Source organism: Borostomias antarcticus (genome assembly GCF_949987555.1).
Source record: "Borostomias antarcticus genome assembly, chromosome: 20".
NCBI lineage: Eukaryota > Metazoa > Chordata > Actinopteri > Stomiiformes > Stomiidae > Borostomias > Borostomias antarcticus.
The window spans coordinates 9,517,003-9,529,206 of NC_140253.1; the positions used below are offsets into that span (position 1 = coordinate 9,517,003).

Sequence of the window (12,204 nt, forward strand, 5' to 3'; positions counted from 1 at the left end):
CTTGGATATTATAAGTGATGAGAACAGGAAACCTGCTGCCTCCAAAGGTCACAAAAGGCAATATTTAAGTCCAGAACCTCAGCAGAATTCCGCAGGCACAAAAGTGCACTTCTCATATTGTGATGCTGCTTGATTGAAGTGAGCCAACAGTCCTTTTAACACTACCAAGAGGCAGATGTTTAACCAGCAGTTCGAGGAAACATATTAACTCAATATGGGGCTGATTAACTAAAGGTCTGTGAGTGGAAAACCCTGTGCAAAACTGTTACCACGTGTATAAAAAGTGGATCTACTTACCAATGGCGTGCACTGAGGATTGCTTAAATGTGCAAAGATACATGAAGTCCATTTTTGCGCGTTTGCCTTAACTAGTGCAGTGCCCGTGCCTGTTTAACTCATAACAAATTCCTTATACAGGCTATTGCTATGCATTATTACATATGTCTTAAATGCACTAAATAACATTTACTCATACAATAGGATACTTGAAACAACTCCCCTTCTGTAATAGTCTTTTGAACAAATAAACTCACTAAGGTAGACAAACATACTCCAGGAGCTTGCTCGATCGCCTTGTTGAGAGGGGTCAGGGAAGAATTTTTTACAGCTCACTTATCTGGCCCCCGGGTGATACTGTTTTTTTGCTTCCCTCTGGAATATGTAGGGGTGGGACGTCTGCCCACCTCCCTTGTTCTCTGTAAAGCGCATTGTGTTGCCTTTGGGTATGAAATGCGCTATACAAATAAAGCTTTGATTGATTGATTGACTAAAGATTGTTTCCCAAGTGAATTAGACATAAGTGAAAAAAAATATCAGAGGTAGGCTAGTAGCATGGGGGCTAGTAGGCTATTCATTATGAAAAAACGGTCAACTACCATCATACACTGGTCCTTTCACTTTACTTAAAGCATACAATGACCACTTATAGTGACTTATAACCAGCTTATAACCAGACGTACCCGTGTGTTGTGTGTGTCACAAGCCGTAGGACAGAAAATAAACAACTTTGAAAGTTGCCAAAAAAAGTTACAAAAAAAACAAGAGGTCCCTCTTTCTATGATGAAATTATTCTACATGTAGATCAGTCACACTAATGCTGCATCAGAATTCAAATTAAGCCACAAATAATGCAATACAGATGAAAAAAGGTTTAATTTACTGAGCAATATCCCCCTTTCTTAAATGGTTTGGTCCATGCCATGGTTCATGCTAGCAAGTCTCACCTCTTTTGACATTAACGTCACTATACCGGCTGGCTGTCAAATACTAGCACTAATAGCCTAACGTTAAATCATAAACATCAAGCCCATACATAAATCCGGGCACCAGAAAAGAGTGGAGAGAGAGGCCAGGAGAAAAGAGTGGAGAGAGAGGCCAGGAGAAAAGGCAGCAGATTGGGAGCCCATAAGCATTTTTTTCCACAAGAAAGGTGAGAGTAGCTATGTTAAGACGGTCGGTCAGTTGCCCGCGGTCTCACATCAACCATGAGAGCCGTTAGCCTAGTGTGTGAAGAAAGTGCTAAGCTAGGTAGCTAACGTTAGCTAGTAAGCTTGTGTTCTGGTAACAACTCGATCTGGTTAGCTAGCTGCTAGCTAACGTTAGCTACCATTAACTAGACAGCTAGCTACAGTGCTAGCAACCAGCCAACTACTGTTCTGGTAAGCTAGCTGCTAGATAACGTTACCTATCATTAACTATACAGATAGGAGCTACAGTGCTAGCAACCAGCCAACTACTGTTCTGGTAAGCTAGCTGCTAGATAACGTTACCTATCATTAACTATACAGCTAGGAGCTACAGTGCTAGCAACCAGCCAACTATTGTTCTGGTAAGCTAGCTGCTAGATAACATTACGCTACCACTAAATGACAGATTAACTAGACAGCTACTACAGTTCTAGTAAGCTAGCTTTCACTAGCCAGCCTCAACCACTGCACTGTTCTAGTGAGGTGGCTACTGTTAGCTAGCTTGCCAGCTGGCATACTTGCAAATACTTCCTGTCCAAATAAATACATAAAAATCCAGTAGCAGCAGCCAGGACACGTTTCCACTCGCATGAATGCTTAAATTATAATGTGCTATGCTAGCTAGCCGGTCCTGTTGACATGTCTTTTTAAAACCTTTATGTGCTGCTACTCACAGAATCAGCTGTGTCCCCCTCTGATCTAGACACCCACTCCCAGCTCCCAGAAGATGCTTTAGATGGTGAGTGAGTGACTGGTAGACACTGGTTGTCTATTCAACTTATTACTAAACTACTGTACTGCTATGAATAGCAAAATGTAGATGTAAGTTAACCCAGGTTAAGATAGCCTACATATGAAACAGTTACATTACATAAAGAAATCCATGGTTAATAAATAAATAGTGTTAAGTTAATTAATAGAAATTCATATAGAGTTGATTTCTTTTTAAATCCTTTATGTCCTGCTACTCACAGAATCAGCTGTGGTCTCGTCTGACCTAGACACCCACCCCCAGAAGATGCTTTAGACGGTGAGTGAGTGAGGTAGACACTGGTTGGCTAGTTAAACTTATTACTGAACTACTGTACTGAATAGCAACATGTAGATGTAATCCAGGTTAAGATAGCCTATATATGAATGCTCTTGAAATAAGAGAGGCGTTTATTAGCTAATCAACAGCCGCCTAGCCAGCTTCCTGTAAACTCTACAGTGCTACATAGATTTATTCACAAGTCTTAAGAAGACACTGTTCTGGTCTTACTGTCTACAGAGCCAGGTCCTAGCCAGTTAGAAACAGAGAGTGAAGGGAGTGAAGAGGCTCATAGTAGTTCCAGTCATGAAACTGCTACAGACAGAGACAGTCCAAGCACAGGAAGTACACAAGTAAATGTCTATGGAGAAGTAAATTGGAAAAAGAACATAGAGAAAGACAAATTAATACAAAATGATACATAATAAAAAATAAATAAAAAAAAGGGGTCGAAAAAAGTGTTGACGAAATGTCGGAGGGGTAGCCTCGGCCCTGGTACACAGTATTAAACATTGTGTCTTAAAATGATTTTACTTAGTTACCTTTCATATTGAAGCAGAAATGAAGTGAAATAGCAGAGTGTACACTCAAGCGAAAGAAATACATCTGTGTTAAAATATATGAGTTAAATTCATTTTCAAGTTCAAACTATGCAAATGCGGTTTATCATCACTTTCCTTGCCTATCTTTTGGGTGCATTATTGTGCTCTCAGTACTTCCTAGAGGCGCATTGTGTCTCCTATCATCCAGAGTGCTCTTGGAACAATGCAGACTTGTGTTCCATCACGTTCTCTTCCTTGATTTTGCCCGTTGTGGTTCTCTTTCCTTGACCGTCGTCATCCCAGATTTTGCATTCTGCCCTGCAATGTGATACAGGTGCTTCAGATCAAGTTATCGCATAAGGACTAATGAGCCAGGTGTTTTACAGTGCAAATTATTTTCTAGGTTGTTATGCGGTGGGCCCTGCTTGACATGGCTGTCAATTATTCTCTGACTGTGCTCTTCACTGAGAGGCAAACTTGTCTTCTGGCAAGCCACTCATTGAGTGACTCAGCACTGATTTTTTTAATAGGGTAAAATCATGCTTTTCTCCTATTGCTCGTAAACAGCTGGTTACGGCCCTTTTTCTGTCACAATTAGATTATGGTGACATAGTTTATATATTTGCTTGTCCCACTGCCCTAGCCAAACTGGATCCACTTTGTCATGCCGCTCTGAGATTCATTACAAGTTCAACATACAGGACACATCATTGTACACTTTATTCTTTAGTTGGTTGGTCTTCACTTGCTACACGAAGGTTGCAGCAATGGTATGTTTTTGTGTATAAGGCTGTTCTTGGCAAGCTTCTGTCATATATTTGTTCCTAGTCTCGCGAGCCAGACGAGTCGACTTCCGGCCCGTCTGGTATTCAGACGCAGAAATTTTGATGAAAGAAGTTGGTGAAAAAATCCCGTCAAAATTCCGTAGAGAGTAGTAGACAGTCCGGACCGGAAGTGATGAGTTTTTTAAGAACTTCCTTTTTCAAATTCTAAGCGGCTGAAGTCCAGACTCTCTCCTCCGTAGAGAGTCTGGCTCCGAGACTAATTTGTTCCAAGTTCGAACAAATTCAAAACTCCCTCCACCTCAGATCCAACGCTTGGGTGCGCTTTAAAGTGCTGCCCGTAAGGATAGAGGCAAGTAAACAAAGCCTGTTTTATTTTGACCCCTGGTCTTGGAACGACCTGCAGACCCATCTTAAACTGGCCACTCTATATCCTTGTACAGTTTTAAACAAAAAATATCCGAAATCCTTGCCACCTGCTTTGATGTGTAGCACTTTCTCTTTCTGAGCCCTGGGCTTCTCTGAAGTTAATTTTTTTTATGGTTTTATTATGACTGCATTTTATATCGCTGTACTGGTGGTTGGTAACCTACTTTGTAATTTTGTACTGTGCTCTGTCTATTTGTATTGTACTATGTTTGTAAGTCATGTATGTAGGATGTGAATTGTGCTTAACCTTCTTGGCCAGATCAACCTTGAAAAAGAGACCTCGGTCTCAATGGGTTTTTACATTTTCTGGTTAAATAAAGGTTTGATTGATTGATTGATTGATTGATTTAATCCAGTATCCACTGTGCTTGGTTGCTCAATGTCCTCTATGAGCTCTGGAAGACGAGCGTTGAGGGTTTCGGGGAGGAGTGAAGCCACTAGACCAGAACCAATGGCCACCATACAAAGTATCACCGCAAGGAGGAGACGCCACACATCCTCCAGCAGGATGACGAGGGGAGCGATGGACACGCCCAGCCGCGCCACAAACTCTAAGTACCCCATCCCGTGCTGCCTAAGAGACCCACGCACTGAGGCAGATTCAAACGCTCCGCCGGACATGGCCGAACAACAAGATTGCAAATCATTATGTTTAGTGTGCAGGATGTGGATTGCTGGTCCATTGGTGACTTACCGCACAACAGTTGGATAGAGTTCAGTAGTGTAGAGGTACATGATTGTAAAAGATGCCTCTGAGAGACCTTTTCCTAGTACTGCCACAACGGTACTAAACACCCACATGTCTGAGAGAAGAACAGGAAAGCAACAACAAAGTTAACAACATGGCCTACCTCTTAAGAGATGCCCTTCTATTGTGGACAACACAAGGCCCCAAGTAATTAAATTCAGTTTTAAGACTATTTTTTGAAGAACACTTCCTTCGTACCTTTTGGGACAAACATATTGATGAGGAGACATAGTCCTGTCAGAAGCAGGGTCCAGACCTGTCCAGGTTTTCTGCCAACTTTGTTCAAGAGGTAATACACCGCAATCTTCCCTGGCATTTCTATGGAGGCGTAGGTGAACTGTGTGAGGTAGACGTTCAGACCGAACCCAGTGATGTTGAGACTGATCCCAAATTAAGTAAACGCAACTCCATACCTGCAGAAAATGAGAAGATAAGAGCTTTAGACCACTGGGTTAAATAAGACATGGCAAAGTTGAGCTTGTAAATCTCTTAGGCACCTATTTGATGTCAATTTTGTAATATTGTAAGTAGAATTAATTTATAGCAAATATGTTCCAGATTAGCAACCATATTCTACTCCATGACATGGCACTTTACCATACAATCCCTGTAAAAATGACAAGTTTCCATATGTTTGGAGTTCCACAAACGTGTACCTCTCATCTCCTTTCAGCTTTCACTGCGTTCACCAGCATCTGGGTATGTATCCCAGGAGAGAGATCTCACAGAAAGTTGAGATTCAAGAACTGGGAGCTGGAAATCTACTGTGTTTTAATTTAGCAAATAGTGTCCCATCACCTCTGGTGTGATGTCAGCCATGAACTTGGATCTGTTGTTCATCTTGGCACATTGTGTGTGGTACTCATGAGCTTTTTCCGCTTTCCCATTGACTAACAGCCACCTAGCAGACTCTGGAAGCCACCTGCAATGACAGGAAACGTTAAGGAAAGGATAAATTCACTATTTCCGGACCTTAGCCACTTTTAGTTGTCCATGAACCTGGCAAATAGAAACCATAATTTCACTGATCGTTCCAATATTGATCTTGCTACCGTTTTTTGCAGGCTGACTACAATGGACGTCAATGGGGCAATTGTAAATGCATTGGAAAACTACAATAAATGTGCTTTTCCGAGACGGGAAGCTCATGATGTAATCTCAGTATGCTCTCCTGTGAAATGTATCGCTATCCGAATATTTTTACGTGCTTGGCATGGCTTGCACATAGTCCTCCATGGGAGCAGCGAAAACAAGCACCAGGGGAATGCTTTTATCCGTTTTGGAAAAGCACATTTATCGTCGTTTTTCCAATGCATTTCCAATTGCCCTATTGACTTCCTTTGTAAACCAGTGAGAACCTGCAGAAAAACTGTAGCAAGCTCAAAACTAGTAGGAATTATGGTCTCTATGTGTCAGGTTCAAGGTAGCCAAACCACAAATAGGGTCTAGGGTCCAAAATAGCAAACCTGTCTTTAAGCCGAATGGGCAACAAAACATGATTAGGGATGTTGATGAAAGTTAGAATTGTGTACCTCCAGGCAATGACAGACAGCAACAGAGGGGAGGTCACTGCTAATATATCAGGTGCCGCCAGTCATTCACAAAGTATGCAATCCCAGCCAGCAGCCAGTTTCCAATGGTCCAGTCTAAACTCACGATCACACCAGCGAAGGTTCTGTGGTGGATTTCGAACCACTCTACATCTGTGGACACGTACAGCAAAAACGAGAGTTTGAGAAGCACGACAGGGACTTTGATCTGCTTGTAGAGTACACATGAGGATATTTTGGCCAAATTATGTACACTGGTAGATTAGCATTCTTGCTATCTATGTGCTAGAAACCTTGCTATGTGTAGTGTACTGTACATCCCAAGTTCGAGTCAAAGTTGTGACCTTAGTATTTAGGAAGCAAATCTGCATCATCGGTACAGCCCAAATCAACCAAATAGCTGGATTTTGTATGAAATCCAACAGAGATTGTCCCCATAGGCAAATTTTAGCAACAGATAAGCAATCCAATAAAACATAGAATAAGATGAATTAAACTAACTGAGTACAATGGAGATGATGCTTATTCCCGCAAGGCTGAATCCAGTGAGGAATCTCATGATGACAAACATCACGTAGGAGGTGGAGAAGGCACTGATAGTGGCGAATGCCATCGCTGACATGTAAGCCAGCATGAGCATAGGCCGACGACCAAATCTTGTGAAAGAGCATTTTACACCAGTTAGTACAAAGCAATGGCTTCCCCGGTATCAGTGCATGAATCATAATCATAATTAAGGTGGTAGTAATGCTACCAATAACATAAAAATAAGATATTTTCTCTTTCCACCATTTTTTCAAAACTACCGAAACGTCAGTGGACTGTGCTTCATCAGTTTGAAGCATTAGTGTCAGTACGTTCCGTGGAGTTCATACCTGTCGCTGAAGTATCCAAACAGAGGGGCTCCACACATGACTCCAATAAAGAATAAGGTTGCTGTTGCTTTGTTCATCCCTTTTCGATTGCACACAAGGTCCCACTTAAAAGAAAGAATTTTTTTATTTTATTTTGCTGTCAGATAAGGTTTTGTTCAACCATACAGTATATAGAAAGAGATCGAGTTTTACCTCTGGCCAGAGTGGATGTGAAGGTGCTGTGGTCGTATACCCATCCATGCTGGCACTGGACCGTGGCAGCATCAGTCACGTTGGAGGAGTTGGACAGCAGGTGATACTGGGGCTCTGAAAACATCTCACAGGAGCTTGGAGCTCCATCGTCCTGCAGTGGAATACTGACCAGCAGCTTCTGTTCCTGGGACAGATTCCCAAAGACGCCCCCGTCATCCAGGCCACTGATGTCACAGTGGTGAGACGGCACGGCCGCGATAAAGTTGTTTAGCAGGAATTGACACGGCAGAGTTATTCGCGAGATGACCTGAATCAGGAGCAGCTTGACTTGGTACTTCCCGAATCCATTGATTTCCGAAAGGACGTTGTCAAACTTCATTTTGAAGTTTTGGCACTCTGAATAGCAGCCACCTCTTCTACATGCCCTTCCCTGCGTTTCTACCTCGCTGTGGTGGGAAGGCTTGTGTCTCTGTGACTCTGAATGCTTTATCGACGGGGGTCACACCCCCAGCAGGTCCAACCAAGCCGAACAGGGTAGAGGCCAGACGAAAAGCAGCACCTGGCCCTCCAGTTTGGAGGTTGGGCATGGTGCTAACAACTCTCCCCTGTAAAATGCCATCCTGTTACAGAAACTGTGACACATGCAAATAAAATAAAATCTTCTACATGCAGACACAATTTAGTCAGTTAAGTCATAAAATCTCACAAAGTGATAGTAATATAATTGTTTTGTTTTGTTTTTGTTGCTGATCTCGGGGGATCCCGTGAAACTAAAGGGTAACACAGTTGTCCATTCTACAGTAGCTTATACAATGGCATATAACTACAGCTGTGCATCATTGACATATTCACCAGCACCATGTTAACTATTAGCCTACTAACTCTTGAAGGAGAAATCCGCTGATGACCTCATTGTCTTGTAAAGAATATGTTTATAGAGACGACAGGCAATCAATCATTAGCTCATTGTTTCAGTTGAGTCAGGGTGAATGTGGAACAGGTGACCTTAAAAGTGAGGCAACTGTGTCAGGCAACATTGTACTATACACTGTATGTGATTAAATAGGCAGTATTGTATGTGACAGCTCATAGTACCATAGTGCTGTTTCCTGTCTGAAGTAGCTTTGTTCTGTTGGTGTGAAACAGAAATACTGAAAAAGGTGTCTTGCCCCCACCCCACATCAAGAAGAACTCTGACCTCCACTAATCAAGGACAATGACACTTTGACATGCACACATTGCTGGTGGAAAGCTGGTCAGACACTGACCTCCACTAATCAAGGACAATGACACTTTGACATGCACACATTGCTGGCGGAAAGCTGGTCAGAGACTGTCCCCTCTTGCAACTCAGAGGCCGAGAGAACCCAAGCAACTTCCCCAGCCACAGCAACCAGACCCAACACTCGTTTTAGATGTAAATCTACATTTCCCAAACACAGAAACTCCTCTGTCAATACTTGGATAGAGATACCAAGAACCAGGAAATTAAAGGACAACTGAGAAATGACACCTGGAACTGAGATTCATGCAAAGAGGGTACAAGAGAGAGTGGGCCACACAGGCCCTCCAACCAGTGTGGTTGCAATGTTACACAATCAGTGACTCAATAAGACCAGGACCAAAACCAGTGACAACACTGCACTATTCACTACTCACCTCTAGGCAAAGAAATGGCCCCTGTCATTAACAAACACTGGCATGTTGTAGTCACTGACCTTGCACTTAAACTGGTCCACTCACCGCGGGTTGTTTTTAAGAGACCCCCAAATCTCAGAAACATGCTGGTGGATGGCTGGTGATGCTCTTCTTTTAAAACAAGAACTCTTCTGGATCCACAATTTGACCCCGATGGTGGTGTGCTACACCCTATTCAGTGTTTTCCCCTTATTTATTTGCATAATGTATATATATTATTGATTTTCTCCCCCATATCGACCTATGGGTCTGTATAGATGTATGCATTGGTACTGTATATGGGAAGCTTGCTGCTGGTTTGTACACTTTGCACATTTTGCACAATATGTATGAGGGACATTGACTAGTCTGTTGAAATCTTTGGACATTTTTGTACAGTTTGTCTACTGAACATTCTATGTACCTCTTGTCATGCCTTTGTGAAATGTCACAGGTGTTATTCATCTCATTATGATTTGATTGATTGGATCATGTGGCTTGTTCAAATGTATTTTTAAGATGGCGTCTCACTATGTCACTTCATTCTGATGAAGAGCATGGTGCTCGAAACGTTACTCTGACACACCGGAGTCCTGCAATGTGCAAGCTGTTTCTTTCTCAGAGACTGTATACTCAGACAAGTGAGGAAATTGTCCTGGTGGAGCGTCCCACCAGATTCGACGGAGCTTCTACTCATGCACAGAGCATCCTGACTGGGAATATCACCACCTGGTACGGGAACAGCAGCATGCAGGATTGCAAGGCCCTACCGAGAGTAGTGTTTTTTTTATTTAACCTTTATTTATACAGGGAAGGTCCTTGAGAGCAAGCTCTCATTTTCAAGGGTGCCCTGTTTACATTGCATTTACACAAAATCATATCGAACACAGGTCTACATTGCGGGATATAAAAACAGAAAACAGGAAGTACTTAGACAAAGCATGAGCAGCAAACAAAAGTGTCGGTTCGATCGGAACCAAGTGGTGGAGTTTTAGTGAGTTCTGGAGTCTGTTCCATCTGCCCGGGGCATAGAAGGAGAAGGCAGTCTTTCCAGATACACTGTGCACCCGTGGAATCACAAGTGTAATGTAAGAATGTGAACGTGTCTGATATCCTCCACTGTTAAAATTAAGGAGTGAGGATAGGTACAATGGCAACTTGCCATATAATGCTTTATAAATAAACAGGAGGCAATGTTGCTCTCTCCAAGTTGCCAGGGAGGGCCAGCCCACCTTTGCATATAAATTGCAGTGGTGTGTGAGAGACCCATCATTGGTTATGAAGCGCAGGGCACTATGGTATACTGCATCAAGTGGTTTCAATGTAGTGGGCGAAGCATGTATGTACACAATATCACCATAGTCAAAGACACATTATGAGTGACTGCACAATGGATCTCCTAGTGAGGAATGAGAAACAGGATTTGTTTCTATACAGGAAACCAATTTTTCTTCTCAGCTTTTTGGTGAGATGTTCTACATGGGTCTGAAAAGAGAGCTTAGTGTCCAACCAGATTCCAAGGTATTTATATGAAATAACAGATTCAATGTGTTGGCCTAGGAGTGTGTGAATACTGCATGAGTTGTCAAGTCTACGGGAACGTGAAAACAGCATCCATTTAATCTTATCAGAGTTAAGGACTAATTTGTGCTCAAAAAGGGACCGCTGGAGAGAATCAAAAGCTGCCTGTACATTTCCAGCAGCTGAGCCAGGGATGGGGCCAAGAGAATATAAAATTGTATCGTCAGCATAATAATGTATGTTACAGTGTGGGGAGGGGAGTAAAATATTGTTTATATAAAGAGAAAAAAGAAGTGGACCTAAGATGGACCCCTGTGGAACTCCAGTTACAAGAAAGCTGGATCTAACACCATCAGCAACAACAGCTTATTAAGTAAAATGCCATGGTATACAGTGTCGAATGCTTTTGAGAGGTCGACAAAGAGTGCAGCACAGTGTTGACGGTTGTCAAGACCGTTTAAAATATAATTTATAACAAGGGTTGTGACAGTTATTGTGCTATGACCTGGCCTGAATCCTGACTGTTGAGGTTGAAGAATGGTGTGTTCCTCTAGGAAGGGCCGAAGCTGGTTATTCACCAGGGTTTCAAGAATCTTGGCTAGGCAACATAATTTGGAAATCGGATTTATTATTATTAAATTATTTAAATGACCAGGATCACACACTTTTGAGTAATGGGACAACTCGTGCGGTTTTCTACAAAGTTAAATTGAATATGTGAGCAAGTGGGGATGCTATGAAGTGAGAACTGAGGCATAAAATATATGGATCAAGGCCCTTAGATTTGTTAGTATTCAGATGAGACAGTATGTTGAGAATCTCGAGGTCACTAACGGGTAAGTGAGAATGTATTAGTAGACGGGGAGGGAGTTACTGAGCTCTGGGCAGTTAACTCGTGAGCAGGACCTGGTGGGGCTGGGAAGGCCAAAGGCCTATCAAATAGATGCATGAAGAAAACTGATGCTATGAAGTGATGATTAAAAGCATCACACATCCTTGACTTCTTTGTAATTATGTCATTCTCGCAGATAATCTGTGGGGGGAGGGACGAAGTGGGCCTGGTTTTAAGTGATTTTACACTTTTCCAAAAACTAGCTTTGTTTCCTTGGGAGTTTGTAAATGAAGATAAATAATGATCAGATTTGGCTTTTCGGATGGAGCTAATACATTTGTTACGTAACTTCCTGAATTGCAACCAGTCTTTTGGCTGACCAGTGAGTCTGGCTTTAGACCAGTCGCAGGGCTTCAGAGAGTTCTTCGGATAACCAGGGGCTAGAGTGTTTTTTTATTCAGAAGTTTTTGTAAGGGTATGGTCAGCTGAACGTATTTTGAGTGGGGGGGGACTCCCTCACCTTGAGGACATCTATCCCAAGAGATGCAAGACCAAGGCCA

The 12,204-nt window shown here is 42.4% G+C and overlaps 1 pseudogene across 1 annotated transcript; it reads right to left on the bottom strand.

Annotated features, from left to right (window-relative positions):
* Window positions 1-3,238: 3,238 nt before the first annotated feature.
* LOC311322564 (solute carrier family 22 member 7-like) lies at window positions 3,239-7,993 on the bottom strand (annotated as a pseudogene). Its single transcript has 10 exons — window positions 7,615-7,993; window positions 7,423-7,526; window positions 7,049-7,203; window positions 6,530-6,700; window positions 5,796-5,919; window positions 5,595-5,692; window positions 5,196-5,410; window positions 4,944-5,052; window positions 4,626-4,823; window positions 3,239-3,356 (listed from the first exon to the last, which is right to left on the bottom strand). The product of its transcript is annotated as a solute carrier family 22 member 7-like (transcript).
* Between the last annotated feature and the right edge of the window lie 4,211 nt (window positions 7,994-12,204).